The sequence below is a fragment of the Poecilia reticulata genome, linkage group LG10 (genome assembly GCF_000633615.1).
Source record: "Poecilia reticulata strain Guanapo linkage group LG10, Guppy_female_1.0+MT, whole genome shotgun sequence".
NCBI classification, from domain to species: domain Eukaryota; kingdom Metazoa; phylum Chordata; class Actinopteri; order Cyprinodontiformes; family Poeciliidae; genus Poecilia; species Poecilia reticulata.
In genome coordinates this window covers 27435806-27453247 of record NC_024340.1, presented here as the reverse complement: position 1 = coordinate 27453247, position 17442 = coordinate 27435806, and the positions used below count along the sequence as shown (strand labels likewise).

The 17442-nt window shown below is 36.6% G+C and overlaps 1 protein-coding gene across 1 annotated transcript in view; it reads right to left on the bottom strand.

Annotated features, from left to right (window-relative positions):
* cplx1 (complexin 1) overlaps nt 1–17442 on the bottom strand; it is a 57251-nt gene that overhangs the window by 33873 nt on the left and 5936 nt on the right. The gene's annotated exons all lie outside the window — the stretch shown is intronic.

Sequence of the window (17442 nt, the reverse complement as noted above, 5' to 3'; positions counted from 1 at the left end):
GATGGATGGATGGATGGATGGATGGATGGATGGATGGATGGATGGATGGATGGATGGATGGATGGATGGATGGATGGAAAAAATTAGTTTTTTTTTGTTTGTTTTGTTTTTGGCCAATGAGCTCTTTCGACTCAAAAATGTTGGCTCACCTGACAAAGAGTTTGGACGCCCCTGGATTAAAACCTTGAGCCCTTAACATTTTAAGACTGTTGTTTTGGCTTCCAAAGGTAAATGTCTGAGGGAAACATTGAGAATTTGTCAGTAGTTGTCCAACAGGAAGATGTATAGAGCAGAGATGCTCACAACCCACTGGGGACGGCATATCAAGTCTGACAGCTTAGCTCAACTTCAGGATTGGTGAGTTTATTCCCCAGATTCATCACCTGAGCTCAGGATTTTGCTGGAGGACACATTAATCATGCTATGACTCAATTCTGGAGGGATATGTGGGGGGTCTCCAACAAAGCACAACAACAATCCCAGCACATGAACACAGGGGAGTCGGCACACAATTTAACTTCCCAAATAAATACAAAAAAATGCTGCATTCAGATCAGATTTTTATAGTTTATTTATCGAAGACAAAACATATTAACTGATATTCATCATAGATTAGAGCACAAACTTTAAACAAGCTGCAGAAACAACTAAGAGTCACACAGACCAAGTGAATTTTCTCTTATCTTATTAAAATTGACCCCATAGTAACTAGTTCTGACAATTTCCTGTTAACATAAATCAGTACAGACCTCAACAACACGTTGGATGGTTTTCTTCAGAGGTTTTTGTGTCGATACTTTCAGTGGTTCTTGGTGTAGCGCCACCACAGGCGAGGAGAGGAACAGGTTTTCCAAAGGTTTTGGTTTGTTTGACTCAGTGCAGTGTGAAAGCGAACCAGCTGAATATGTAACAATTTCCTATCAGACTATCGGGTGTGAAAACACTGTGAGATACATCACGCCTGGACTGAACTGGTTCCTTTATCAATGTTGTCCTTTATTATTTTAGTTTTACTAAAATCTTACCAAACAGTTCTTTTACTCAAATCAATTTTTTACAAATCCTGAACAGCAACAGAACTCCAACTCAGAAGAGACGACTATAAATTAGCTGGATGTGCGACTAATAAACCACCATTTTTTTGAGTCTTGCAAACCACACAGCAAATCTGATTGAAAAATCTATATTTGGACTAAGATTTATGATCTTTAAATATCAAGTGTTTGATTTTAAGACTAAAATCTAATTAAAACTTCAAAATCGCTTCATAACAGTGAGAAATTTGGGAACCTGTCTATGTGTGTGTTTAGCTGTGAGCTGCATTTTGTCACTTTATATTCTGTTTCTATAGTGAGGAGGAATTTCCCAGCAACAGATGGCGGATGACGTGTACTCCATCTTATCAGCAGAGCTGCGGCAGTGTTGTGTGCTCACCATCCCTGCCTCGACCATGCTGTCCTCGTCCTCATGTCCAACTCTTTACAGCCACGGGATCAACCACCACCACCAGCTTTTACTCCACAGCACCATAAAAAACCACGAGTGCATACATTTTCTGCATGGCTTAGCCCAATAGGAGCAAAACCACAGAAATATTGGCAGGTTTTTTGACACTGAGGGTTTATAAGGCTACTTGACATACGGCAGCCAGCAGGATGAAAAGCTTGTCCTGTACAGATCGAACCAACTAACCTAAAAGAACCAGAAGGATTTGGAAGGAAAACAAATAGAAGCACTTAATTAATATAATAAATATGTCAAAACTTGCTTTCTTTATTTAACCGTAAATAAAAGCTATACACAAAGATTTCTTCTTACATCCTATGATCTTGTTGGCTCTTACTGCTGCCAGCTAATCAGTGACTGAAGTACACTTGGGAAGCCTTGTCATGCTGTTAACACCTTTTAATTACAATAAAAACAATCACACCAGCAAATGTGTACAATGCAGTGGAAAAGACGATAAAATGACTGAAAACATTTGGTTTAATGCTGATCTATGAGTCATAAAGTGCATTACCCTGAACATTTATGCCCTGGAACTTGATAACCCTGAGCTTTTTTTTTCTGTGTGTTTGCTGAGTAAATTAGTACTTTGACTTTATGAGATCAGACTGATTAACTTCCAGTTGTACAGTCCAAAAAGTGTACCTGTCAATGTATATTTAGTCTGCATCATTCATCTGGCTTCATTTAGCTAAGGAGATGACCCTGCACCCTGCAGGCAAGGAAACAGAAATCAGACTAATAAAGAAGCGTTAATCTGAGACTGTTAAAGCACTAGAGCGTTGAGAAAATCTATGTTTAAAATACATCAAATGAGCTGTGCTGGTCATAAGTTCACGAAAAGGGGAGACGAAAAAGATGATTCTGTTACCAAAATGTCACAATTTTCAGCAATAAAACTACTCATAGTTTAGAAAATAATTTTAGAAGTATTTCATTTTGTCCCAAAATTTGTTTCAGCAACAACTTAAGGAAAATATTTACATGAAGGGGGAAATGTGGAAATATGGAAATGAGCAAACGAGGTTGTATAGTAGGACAAACGTACAACCGAAGAAAAACAAGTCTGTCTATTAGCAAAATTATATTCATATTAAAAGTAATGCACAGCTGATTAGGTTAATTTGGAGAAAGAAAAATCTACTAGATGTGTACATTTCCTGTATCAATTATTCAATGTTAAGTAAAATAATCACTTAATATTGATAAAAAAAATTTACTTACAGCAAGATATTTTTTCCAGTGTTTTAAGTGAAATAATCTGAACTAGTACTTTTTTTTACATAAATTTTAAAAAGCTCCTACATTTTGCTGAAAGTTATCTTTAAGCCAGTTTTGTCTTATTTTAAGTGTACTAAGACATTTGCATTAGAAACAAGATCAAGACGCTTGGTAAGATTTTGTTTTTGCAGTGTGTAAACCTCATTTTCTATAAATTTCTCTTGCTGTGACTGAAATGTGGTCATTATTTCCAGCTTGATGATTTTATTTTTTTGACACTGATATTTTGGGCTTGAGGCTTGAGATAAGTAGCTTCATAACAACTCTGCTTTCAGGTTGAAAATCTGACCACAGCTTCTCGGATAAAAGCAGAAGCCTTGACTGAAACCTCGGTGGGTGTTCGGCGGCGTCTCTTTGATCCGCAGGCTCTCAGCTGAACCTTGTGCTGTTTATCAAACAGAGTCAGCGCTCTGTCGCGTTCAGATCCACATCAGCACCACTAAGCATCTCTGAATAAATTCCCATATGCCGGGTGAAGATACCCAAATCTGCAGGGACAATTTTTTTGTGCTCTTCCAAGAGGTCCTTTGATTTATGAGGCCTCAAAATAAATGGGGTGATAAAGTTTAATGGACCTACAGCAGCTCAGTTTGCAGCATGGATAAATGACAGGCCCGTTTGTTTATTTCTCACGGGTTCCTCTGTGTGTGTATGTTCATAAATTCACAGCAAAACTCAAAGAAACTCACCCATATTCTTCTAAGAGTTTACTCATGATTGAGTAGCTACAGCCTTGGATGGTGATGTAATGCCAAGATAACATACGGAAGAGGGCGGCCATTTTGGACTCTCCTCAAGAGGGTGCGGTGAAGGTCAGCTGTTACTTTTCGTCGTCGCCAGAGAGCGACACATTGTTCTCACTGGGCAGCGAAAACACAGCATGCCGGACTGGTTAGCCAAGTGGAAAATGATCAGTGATAAGCGAAGACCAGATCACGTCACAGTGGTTATTTTAGGCAACAGAAGTTCCTTTACATAATCACCAACAATATTTGCATGAAATTTGCAGTATTAGAAAAGCTAAAATACAAAAGTGCACTTCACTTAGATTTGCAAAATCATGTAAAAAATTAAAAAGTATTGGTAACAATTTATTTGAAGGGGGTGAATAGGAGTGACATGACACTTTCATAAACATGACAACACCTGTTGTTGTCATTACTGTTTAAACATCATTACTGTTTAAACGTTACCTTTAATAACATAAAGTTAAACTTTTTAAAGTGCAATCAGTAATACCTTTAGAACAAATTTATATCAGTAAGGATTTCTTGGTTAATGTCAAGTTGTCATAACAAAGACATTTTGAATAATGTCAACTTTGTATTAAAAGTGTCATAATTTGCCGAATTACACTTTATGACAACAGTCATAAATATTCATGAAGCCTTATTCATGTTCATGACAGGTGCTATGTCATGTTTATGACGTTGTCATGTCCGTCTTATTCACCCCCTTCAAATAAAGTGTTACCAAAGTATTTAAAAAAAAACATTTTTACCTGGCACAGGTTTATCTATATTCTTTATGTTTAGAAATAAAGTGATATATTAGATTCTAGCTGTACATTGTTTATTGATATTTAATAATTCAAGACAAAAGATTTGCTTTCAGCACACTGCAAAAACACAAAAGCCTGCCAATTAATTTCAGTTTCTGGTGCAAATATATTTTAGCTCCACTGGCAGATTATTTAAGTTACAACATGGAAAAATGTCTTAGATCTGCATCAGAAACCAGATAATAAAAATATTTGGTAAGATTTTTTGTTTTTGCAGTGTATAGCTGATTTATTATTAATTTATATCTGGGTTTCAGCTCAGAGGTAGGTGTATATTTAATGAAATTTGTGCTTAAAAGACAACGTTTTGCAAAAATCTCACAACGTGTTTTCTATAGTAAAAAAAAATCTGTGTCATGTAATTCTTTTGGTTTAAGCTGTTCTTATACGATTGATTTTGTTTGTCCTTTTTTAGTCTTTATTAGTCTACTTTGTGTTATTTAAGAAAATTATCTTTGATAATGCCTTTTGTGAGTTGGAGGATTCCTATTCTCAACTAAACAACTGCCTTTAAAAACTATTTTACTTTCATTTTAATTTAAACTACATTTATTAAATTGCTTCTGGTCAGAGACACATTTGTTGGGTTAACTGCATTTATTTTAAACAAGATTTATGTCTTTTTTCAATTGGGTTAACAGTGATGTGTGCACAGTGTGTGTGATGCTCATAAAGACGCATCAAAAGGTCTCAAAAAAAAAAAGGAATCCAAGCTAAAATTTAATCATGATCTGCACCTTTAATATAGCCACTGTTTAGAGAACAAGAGCCATTTGGAAAGAGCTCAACAGATTACCAGAGATCTTTGTGTTCCCATTGAGCTCTGATTTCATGGCAGAAGTGCTTCCATATTCTCTCTCCTCAATTCTTCTGACCCAAGCTAAACATTGCCGTTTGATGTTAAATCGGTAATAAATGGACCGTGGAAGTCGGCACAGAGATATTGCATAATGTAGGTGCAAACATTCAGGCCATACAGATGACTAATTTCCTCTCATCGCAGTTACTGCAGAGGTGGAGAGGGAGCCCATCTGGGGGGTGCGTTTGTGTCACTAATGTGCTGCTCTGTGAGTCTCTGTACACATACGTGTTTTAGACTAATTTGTGTTTTCATTTTTAGTTTACGTATGCATCAGTGCTCATCAGAAGTTTGCGTACTGTCGTCATAGGTCTACACTTCCTGGTAATTTCATGGTTTCAATGATGCATGCAGTCATTTTACAAGGTGGAATAATTTATAGCACACAACTTCAATGAATTTGGTGAACAATTTTGTCTGAAATTGAAACAGGGTCAAAGTTTCACACACATATTTTGTTATAATAGGCACGATTTGAACTTTTCAGGTTCCTACCGCAAACTCAACTTTTAAACCAAGTTAATGAATTTTAAGTAGGTTTGAGGTTGGCTGCATCACGATCCTATGGGAATCTCATCAAGACACATCACTGATTCCTTTGATTCCTTCTGCCCTCTGTTCAGAACGCAGCCACCGCCAGCTCCGGTGTGTTTGCCAAGTAAACAGCTGCTGACCTCTGCACAAAGTCCTGCATGCTGCTGGGCCGGCTGACAGAATGTCTCCCTGCTTTCCATCTACATACAAAGTCAGAGCTTTCTGAAAATGCTAAAATGCAAACCACATGCTGTGTTAATAGAAGATGGCTGATGTAGCCGTATGTACGCTACATTTACAGTGTTTTTCAATGCAAGACTGCTGCACTCAGCTATTGCCGTCTTTGCAAAATGATTCATATCCCTTGAATTTTTTCATACATTTCAACTTAGAGCTGCAAAATGTATTTTATCAGAATGTCTCTTAGTAACACATCAGTATGAAGTGACGTCAAAGGAATCTTGTACATGTCCATAAAGTTTTGGTGAATATTTGTAGTTACCTTTTACTTCAAGTACAGCAGCAACTTTTAGGGGTATGAGAATAAAACAAAAAATACAAAATGCCTTTAAATCAGATGTGTTAGAGCTGAGATGCATACAAATGACCACCAGTGTTAAGGAAAACACTGAAAAGTTTAAGATTCATGTCATTCGGATGTTTCTTCTCTGAAGGGATCATAATCTGCAGCGACCAAACATCAGATAAAGATGCAGCTTTATGTCCAGCATCATCCTTTATTTGTCTGGGACGGTGACTCATGTCACCTGAAAGCAAACAGCACCACAACCATGACATCCATTAGCTTCTCTTGAGTCACTAATAATGGGGTATGCATGCTTGCTTTTTAATCTCATTAAATATCCAAGGTTTTGTGAGAAGCCCTAATGGTCTGCAAGGGCCACTCCGGCATTGAGTTAAGTCTGAACTTCAAATACTGCACAATAAATACAATCTGATCTTTTTTATGTAGAACACTATAATAGCTTCAAACAAGCAGCCACACACCAAATTTAAGTAACATTTGTGCACTGAGTCAGTGTTTTTAAGCAAACTCTTTGTTATTATGTAATTCTAGATACGCCATGTTTCTTGTTCTTTTGTGCTCAAATCTCAGCTATTATCTGAAAAGTGAGATTGCTTTAACACAATCATTTTTCAACATGGACACTGTTCTCTTTAATCCCACCCACCCAGCTGCCTGGAGCAGCCTGGCGGGATGCCATCTGGTATTGTTAGATTCCTGATATTGATCTCTCAAAAGCTGGCCAGCAAACTAGAAGAGTACCATCCCATCCATCAGAAAATTAACAGAAAGCACAAAGAAACTTAAATTAATGGAAAAAAATCCTGCTCTAACAATTCCAGCTTTAAAAGATTGACTTCACACTCTGCCAGGGAGAGTATTGGCTCAGTAGAAACCCCTCAAAGGAAAAAAAATCCAGGTGACATTTGAATAATGGTGATTCATATAACAGAGCTGCACATGCAGCTCACTATCAAAATGGACTCTAATGTGCTAACCGGCCGTCCTCCTCACAGCAGCGTGTGGTTAAGGCATCATGCAGCCAGAGTGTAAACCATTAACCACTTTGTAGGTCAAACGCTGAGTCACAGTGAGCCTCAGTGGCTGTCATGCAGAACAGAGTCTCTTGACAATGCAGGTGTTTCCAAATCCCAAACTCTGTCCCGGCAGCAGATTAAAATGGGAATCCAGTTAGAGAAGTAATTAGCAGAATGAAGTAAAAAAAAATGAAGGTGCATGCAGGTTTAACTTCAGAGAAACTTATTTGTCTGCAGGGATGAGTGAGTGGGTTGTTCTCTTGACAACAGCAACATAAAAATGTGATTTATTATTATTATTCACTTGTTGCTTGTGGGTTTATATGAGCTTGAATATGTTTATTTGTCATGCTGACAGCAATCTCAGAGGGAAAATATTTCATTCTTAAGCAAATTTGATTGTATTTTATGAGTTTTTATTTTACCAGTTCACACAACGTAAAGAAATATATGCACTTTTTAATGCTGACCTATTATGCTTCCTTGAAAAGGTTAGAATAGATTTGTGGGCTATACAAAACATGTTCGTTTTTCTTTTTTTTTGCACAAAATTATTGTTGTACAGTGATATTTTATTCTGCTGAGTTCTGCATAATCTGAGCTCCTTTCTATTGAACTGTTTTACGTCGTCATGTCACTTTAAATCCAAATAAGCTGCTGCTGGCCATGACCCCAATTCAACAATTACATAAAAATGGTAAAAATGACAAGCAGAAGTAGAGCCTCCTGCACAACCAATAGGAATGCAGCACATGCTTTCTGGATGGTGGTAACGGCGGAGTGCCTGTTGACTGTGACTCAACAATCAGGAGGCTTTTGAAACAGCTCATTTTCCAGACACTAAAAAACATTATCTTCTTGCCAAAACACCACCTGGGTGAATTTTTAAATACTTAGACTATTTATAAATGCAGTTGAGACCAAAATGAAAGTTTTAAAACATGCAAAATGTGAATTTTACTTAATAGGTTGTCTTTAAGGCATTGTGCTTTTGAGTAGTGCTGATTATATTTATTTACTCATTCACTTGCTTTATTTCACTATCCAATATCCAAAAATAAAGAAATTGGCCCATCAGTCACTAATACACTCTGGTTATGATGTGATGTTAAAACCAAGACATATTAGAGTCATAATTAATACACAATAAACAAAACAACATGTCAAACTTCGCTTTGAATACTCCTATAAAAAAGTTTTGCTTTGTGTTGTCCTCTATGCATCCACTAAATCCATATTTTTGTGTTTATGCACATCAGCGTTTCTGCCTTTTTTTAGTTTAATTCCAACCCGTTACCAGCCTTTGTGCTGAACACATTCAAAGAGTTGTGGACCTCCGGAAGTTGCTTTATTGCCACAAAAGTTAAACTTTGTTGTTGCTTTTCTGGTCCGCCAACATTCTCGTTTTATTATTTTTCTCTTACAACTTCTTGTGTTTAAGATTTAAATCAGCTTTACTAGACTTGCACATCAATCACTCGAGAAATCCTGGTTGATGCTGAAATGCACAGGAACATTTAACGTTTCATGAAATCAGTCTGCTCACTGATGGAAACCACTGAACTACAAAAGCTAGTTGTCAGTCAAAGAGAGAGCGTTTGGGCTTTCGCTTTGTCCAGAGCAGGTGTGTGTCCCAGCTTATTTTGCACATTCCTTTCAAGTCAGTTCAAAAATGCTTCTGCACAGTGGATACCTCAGGGACATTTGGTGCTAAAAAATGAAAGGATTTGATCGACGGGCACCTCTGCCACATGGGGATTACCTCGGCAGCAGTTGGACTGTTTGCCTCCGGCATGCTGTTGAAGGGCAAAAACACCCCACAGACTGGAAAATGTCAATTTATTGTCATTATAAGATTTAGTTTTACTGCACAAAAACAGTGTAGGGGTTGATTCAGAAATTGGTGTGAAAATAACCTGACAAACGGTGTGAATTTCAACAAGATTTTGAGCAACTACTGACATTTTTAATAATAGTTTACTTTAAAACTTTCTCTTTTAATATAGTAAATCTGTTTCATACTGCATCCACAATGTCTTAAAAAAATTTCAAAATATATAACAAATTTTAAAAGGGTATATATAATAGTTTTACGCTTCATTTTCAACTGAAATCTGATGTCTGAAATTCAGAATTTAACCAAAGGTTGTGATGTTGTTACGACTGTAATACAAACAACTAATAAAAAACATAAACTCAAATCAAAATTATGATGATTTATAAAGTGGTTTATTCAATAACGAGGAAGAAGTGGTGAAAACTGTTTCCATAGAAACAGCAGCTTGGAGACCCAACAATCCAGAATCCTGCAGAATGATTTACATCAATATACAATGAAAGTCTCACTTTTCTCCACATAATTTACAGAGAGTGTTTTATTAAACCCACGTTTAATAAAAACACAACAAAGGGTATTTTCATTGCTATTTTTTGCTTTTACCACCTAAGATGGGATTTTGTAAAACAGGGATTGAAATAACCCACAATAATTACAAAATTATTTAAATTCAACTTTTAGTCTATTTGTGGAAAAAAAGAGAAGATTTAGAGTTTGTTGAAAATGTAATTTGAGTTCATGTGTGTATTACTGCTAAAAAATATATTGATTGTTGAGGCTTGTGTGTCGTTTCATCTTAAAAGCTGTGTCTGTGGACCGTAAGTTAAGTTTAGAAAAATCCCTCGGGTCATTTGCTACCTGATCACCACACAGACGACACCATAAGAGTGACAGGAAGACCTTCAGGGCTGAGTTACTGGACTGTAGTGACAAGTAAAAACATCAGCCTCACAACATCAGCCGTCTTCAAAGTGTCATTTGAACTGCTTTGAACTTCTCTCTTCTGCAGAGACTGGGAGAGAAAAATGTTTTTTCATGTGGCTTTTAAAGTAAAGGTTATTAATGCAGGTAAAATATGTTGTTTAAAACATGATTGGAGTGTCAGAGATAATCACACAATAGAGATATATGTTGAAACATTTAACATTTGCCAAAAAGTACTTGTATAGAGCTTTAATATTTTATTATTTTATATTTTATTATATACTTTTATTTTCCCTAGGACACAATGAAGGATATTCTGTGTCATCTATTCTATTGTCTGATGTTCCCAGAGCGGGGGTGTCCACACTTTTTGTTATGTGGGCCAAAATTGTTGAGTCAAAAGTAGTCATGGGCTAAGAGAAAAAAAATCAATATTTTTGCATATTTACTGTATTAAGAGAAAGATCTAGTTTTAATTTTTTGTAGGATCAGTTAACAAGTTAATAAAATACATTACATAAATATCACTTTATCACTTAAACTAAATAAAAGCTGATTAGGGTGCAGAAAATCAGCTTCAGCAAAGTTGATTTTTCAGTAAAAGTCACCTGGTTCTACTTATAAAATATTGGTTTTAAAAAAATGAATATAATGTGTTGTAATTAACATTTTCAGTTGTAAATAAATTATGTCAGTAAAAATTTCACCCTGATTAAAAATAAAAAGTTTAATAAACAAAGTTGTATCATTTGTTTATGACACAAACACACAAATGTGTGGGGCCACCTTTGGACAGCCCTGCCATGAAGCCTCAGAGCTCAACAGATACCAACCAAACTCTGACGGTATCCATGGAAACCAACTCAAACACACACACACCACAGTGATGTAGCATCCGATACAGTTTTTACTAATGTCACCATTCTACGTCTGCATGGATTCAGTGAGATTGAGGCTTCTGGTCATAATGTTATAGTTGGCTGATGCTGCATAACAGATGGAGTTTATCTTCTCACTGAAAACTGAAACATTTCAACAGCTTTTCTCCTAACCCCGTCTCACATCCTCGTATTTCATTCATAAAAACTCTGCGGAGGGGAAATTTCTTTCCCATGTTAGATTTTTCAGCCCTGATGAGATAGTTACTAAATTAAAACAATACTTCATTCTTCTTTTTTTTTTTCAGAATTTATGGTTTAGTTCAGTTCAGCTGAACTAAACCGGTTAAGTTCAGCTTAATGCAACATTTAGTTAGTTAAAGCTGAATGAAATTTTTTGTTAAATATTATTGTTTATTGGGCTGCACAGTGGCGCAGTTGGTAGAGCTGTTGCCTTGCAGCAAGAAGGTTCTGGGTTTGATTCCCAGCCCCGGTCTTTCTGCATGGAGTTTGCATGTTCTCCCTGTGCATGGTGGGTTTTCTCTGGGTACTGTGGTTTCCTCCCACAGTCCAAAAACATGACTGTCAGGTTAATTGGTCTGTCTAAATTGCCCCTAGATGTGAGTGTGTGTGTTCTGTGTGTTTGCATGGTTGTGTGTCTCTGTGTTGCCCTGCGACAGACTGGCGACCTGTCCAGGGTGACCCCGCTTCTCGTCTGGAGGGTTGCTGGAGATAGGCACCAGCAACCCTCCTGACCCCACCAAGGGACAAGGGTGTAAGAAAATGGATGGATGGATTATTGTTTATTAATACCAATAACAGCACATCAAAAGAGAAGCAAAAATTCATATTTTTTGCAGTTGGTTATAGTTCTTAGTGAAAATCATCACATCCTTTAACTTTATTTATCATAGCGCAAAAGTTTTATATATTTTGGATTTGTATGTAAACTGCATAAAGTATAGCTTCAAAAGAAAGCAAAATGACATACAGTTTTTATTTTCTTACAACTAAAAATCTAAAAAGCATAACGATGTAAACATGCGTTATTTGTTCGCTGCAGACTGAAACTGTTGTTCTTTCTACTTTGTAAATTAGCTCAAGCTCAGTCTGTATGAAAAACATGCAAAATTAGGTTGGATTTAGGTCCAGACTTTGACTAGACCAACTAAACAATCTAACTGTAGCTCTGACTGAATGTTTTAAGGTTGTTGTTCTGAACCTCCATCGCAGTCTCGTGTTTTCTATATTAGCTTATTTAAAATAAATTGTAGATATTGATGAAAATGTATGCAGTATTGTAACCCTAACCCTTTTTTCATATCCTGAGTCCTTAAAACTGTAATAAAATGGAAAATGATGAATCACTTCAATGCCAGAGCACTTCCCTGCAAATTCTGGCAAGTCATCAGTGTTTTGATACTGAAATTTGTCCTTTTCTAGTCACATTCAGGCGTGATGGACCATCAGAGAGAAACATTGAGAGCAAAAGTGTGACTCAGTTCATCCAATTTACCAGAATCCCAAATTGATTAAAACACTTAGTCTGTAATATCAGTTCTCCCAAAGGAATGAGGGGAGAAAGAGTTGGCTCTCTAGCATCCACTCCATTTTTTTATACCAATTATTTTATTAAAAGTCTAATTAAGATCATTACTTTTGTTTTATTGGAAGATTTGAAGGCTTTTAAGGTTTATATCGAGCTTTGCACATCAACAAATCATCTCACCATCAAACCACTGTACATATTTAAATTAGATAAAAAACTAGCCTGCTCTATTCACAGATTAAGTCTAAATCTTATTAGAAAATCATAAATCTTCAAATCTGATTGGCTTATTATAAAATGAGAAATATGAATCTTATAAAAGTTGGCACGATCTGAGAGTAGCTTATAAAAATGTGAATAATTTAGTGCCTTTATCCAACACATTCTGCTTCCCGTTAAAGAGACAGGAACTAAATGACTATTGATTTCATCTGTCTGAGGGGAAGTTAAATAGCATGCAGTGATATATTCATCTGTTAAAAAATATTACCTTCATAAAGAATTGCAACCACCTTGGAGGAAAGGTGTGCAAAGGATTTGTGTAATAATTTGGCAATTTGTTTATGCACAATCTAAGCTAAAACTATAGTCACAAACAAGAAAAAACATACAAGTATGGATCATATTTCCTTCGTCACTTAGCTAAAAATGTATTATTGTATGTCAGAAAACAGATTCATCACGATCAGATTTTATAAACGTTGCAGCACAGCAGCCAAACTCTCAAGAGATAAACATACAAAGATGTGAAAACATCCCTCTAAAAACTAGGATGTGCCGTAGTTGGAGCTTAATCTGTTCCTCCAGAATAAATGAGAAGAAATCAGAGAACTTGGCATCACTGCACCTCAGTTTATCAGAATTACATTGCTTTCTCTGTTTTGGCTCATTTATTCAAAATGGGTCAAAGTGGGATGATATTCTCTGTGAAATATTATGATTTTCTTTCAACTCAGCTGCAAGCCTGTTAGGTGTGAAGAAACCAATCAGAATTGCTCACTGTCTACTCAGTCATGTGCAAAAGTTTAATATGAAATCCAGCAGGAGTCGTCTGCTAGGCTGAAATTAGTTTGTCTTTTTGTAAACTTCTGGTTAAACAGTAAAAGCCCATAAGATTTGCTACATGTTGCTGGTCTACTTGCAAGTAGCAGCAGAAAAACATTTGCATAAATTCTGCTCCAAAAAACATATTCTGGAGACATAACTGGTTGGGATTCAAGTTAAGTCTTGATTTTATATTGATTTGCAGGAGTGCAGGTGTGCAAACAGCTGAGCCAATGTCCATAATCATTTCATCGACAAACGACAGAAAGAGACTTTAATCTCAAAAATCTGACTTCAGTCTCACAGATAAATAATTCTGACTTTAAATTCTGAGAATTTTGAGTTTAAAGTCAGAATTCGGTTTTTTCTTAGTTCTTGTCTACACTTTGCATATCATAAATGTATTTAAAAAATTGGAGTAGCTCAAGTTTTCGATGCATAAAAAAGTTACATATTCTGTAAATGAGGAAGTAAACAACCCATTCACCAGGGTTGCTGGGAAGGTCAAACAAGAGTTGTGTATCTCCATATAGCCACGTATCCTCCCGGGTTCTTCAGATAATCCTAATTAATCCTTGAGGATAATAATGTGCTATCTCCTAAGTGACCACACAACCACAGCACAGGGAGTTCTGCTCCGCTTTTTCACGGCTGCACTATCAATATTAGTCACGGCACTTCACAATTAATGCATGGATCTAACATCACACTGTCTCTTGTTATTACACACAAACATGACCCATTACACCCACAGTGCTTTAACAAATGTGTATTTGTGTGACTAATTGTGCCAGCAGCTACTGAAACTGCTACCAGGCCTTTTATGTTCGAGAGGCTCCATATTGTCACCAAATGTGCTGGTGAATCCCTTCACAGAAGACACTCGGCTTGTTCATAAACAGACGTTACAACAAATTTAAATATGCAAAAACTTTTCATCAAAAGAGATGGTTTTGCTGTTGAGCAGCAAATCTTGTCGTAATGTCCTCCAGTGTGATTATTTTCCTGCAGAATGGACGGGTTTGTAATTAGAAGTCATTCTTTTTTTAATGACCTGAGACATTTTGGATGGAAGCAATTAGTTGTAAATATTGTAAATATGTTGGGGGTCTAGTTTAGTTGGAAAATCAAATTTATTAAGGTTGGTTTGGAGCTCATGCCTAAAAAGCTGTTAGTATAATATTATCACCACCACATTTAGACAAATGTTCGACTCCAGTGGATCACGCCTCTGTGCTTTCTAAGCAACTGGATCACGGTTGCAACATAAACCAAATGTCATTTGGGGTCCAGTTTTATATGCATTTTTTAGATAAAATAGGGTCATTAATTATGACAGGCTAGAAATACATACAATTTTAATACTTCTTCAATTCTATATTATATCATCCAGTTCTAATGAATTCAGTTTTTTCTCAAGCTTAACCTGAAGATGCAACAACGAGCCCTGGGCTGCAGAGCCAATAGGAGATGGATATGGATTGATTTTTGTGACCTTTACAGCCACACACCACTTAAAGTTTAATCTCTGTTTCTGTTTATTGCATAGTTATTGCTGGAGTACAAATCAATACTAAATACATGCTGCGCCAACAAGATATTGGATGGTCTACATGTTTTCCATTCACAGGAAATCCATGAGAGGAACATAATGGATTCTGGGGTATGGATAATGTTTGTGGTTTCTAAAAGACACATTAAAATCCCAGTTCACCTCAAACATTCACCACCACAGTTAGGAAAATGTTCGACTCCAGTGGATCACACCTCTGTGCTTTCTAAGCAGCTGGATCAAGGTTGCAACCTAAACCAAAGGCCATTTGGGGTCCAGTTTTATATGCATTTTGATTTAGATAAAATAGGGTAAATAATTATGACAGGTTAGAAATGCATAACATTTTAAATACTTCTTCAATTCTGTCAGATCAAAGATTTAAGGCTCTGATTATTATTTTGTGACTACAGTAGCAGCAAAATCAGCACCAATAAATTAAGATAAGTTCTATTTTGATAAGTTCTTGTAGCTTTCACTAGTTTAATAAACACTCAATAGGTATGCTGAAAGAAAGACTATCGACCAGTAAAAACCCTGCTAACTTTAGGATGATTATCTTATTAAAGATCCCCCCTCTGCCTTTTGGACTTCTTTGAGATCTCTGCATTTATTAAAAAAATAAAACTTATAGTTTATACTTTATACTTATAGTAACTTATAGTTTGTAACTTTAAGCCAGTTGAAGACAGTTTGAAGCTCAGCATCCATTTGAGTAAAACATACTATCATCTGCATAAACACACATACATTGGCTGAACACATTAAATTATTGTATTTTTTAAAATTAAATTATAAAATAAATCTTTAGGGAATTTCTTCAGTATCTTCAGAAGTATTAATAAATTATTGGTTTAAAACAAGCTCCCATTTCTTTATGAAAAGTTACTTGTCAGCTAGTTTTGTCTTATTTCAAGTGTACTAAGACATATGTACTATAAACTGGACAAACACACTTGGTAATGTTTTGTGTTTTGCAGTGTATGGTTCTCCATCTTGGCTAGATTTGGTTCTTTGCTTTTCTTTTGGTCACATATGCAAACTCAAGCTTTATTTCCTGCTACTTCAGACTGCAATCATAATTGTTTGAAATAAAACATTCTAGGCTTTAAAGTCTGTAAATACGTCGGCCAATTCTAAATCCTTGGAGTACAACCCATGAAATGTAAAATGAAGCTCCAATAAACAGGATTTTTGTTTGCATATAAATGAAGTGTTTACATCTTTCCTAACTTTATATTCATCAGACCTATATTGGGTATTTTCTACAGTAAATAGTGTTTTGCATTTCCCAGAGTGACGTTTCTTTCCTTCAGGGATTGTTTATATGTTTGCCCAGTGGTTGTGTGTAAATGGCTCAGCTGCAGGCTGCTATATCTGCACTGTTGTGGTGCTTTTTCCCCCTCCTGTGGTTTTCAGCGGGGCGGGAGGTCTGTCGCATCCCACTGATTGTGATTCCCAGCGTGTGTCTGTGTGTTTGGGTTTGTTTATCAGTATGTCAGGAAGTTTGAAATTTGATGCCTTTGTACTGTGAGTGTGTGTGTGTGTGTGTGTGAGTGTGTGTGGCCTGCCAGAGATGTGTGCTTCTCTGTATTTGTGTTTGCATCATTTAAACAACATACATACACACACACCCCAACACTTTATCATCTAATGCCAGGTAAACTCAACAACTCAGGTCCATCCAGTCCCTCATCCTGTCACACACAGCTCTCTTTCTAACTCTCCATCCATCTCTTGTCACACACAAGCAGACACCAAATCACGGCTGCACACACAACCGCAGCCTCCCCTGTGGCTGCCTGATTGAGGTTTTCTCACCTCAACCTTTAAATTTACTGTAATAGTAGAACGAGCAAGGTAGGGAAGAAAGAGAATGAAAGCTAAACTGAAGGATGGGAAAACAAAGGGGAAGAGAGGGAGAGTGATGAAGTGAAAGAAGACAGAGTTAAGGAAGTGTGGTAAGAGGGAAGGAGGAAGAGTGACAGAGGTGGCAACCCAGGGGAGAGGAAAGGTGAGGAAAAAACGGCAGAGAGTTTGGCAGAAAGAGAGTTAGAGAAGGAGAAACTCAAAGACAACATCTCCCATTAAAGCGCGATTACAGCCTCTGCTGGTCCAGACTTTACAACCTCAGCCTTCAGCCACTGATGATATAACAACCCATTTTAAAGATCAATTTGTCACTTTTCATCTCCTCCTACATCTCATTTTCCTCCGTCCTCCACTACAGGGAAGACAGGACTGGATGGTGGCTCACTATTTACCATCATTTTGGATGAAGCCATCCGTTATAAATCTAATGCGCGACCATTTCTTTCTTTCTCATTCTCTGAAGCCCTCAAACAAACAGACAT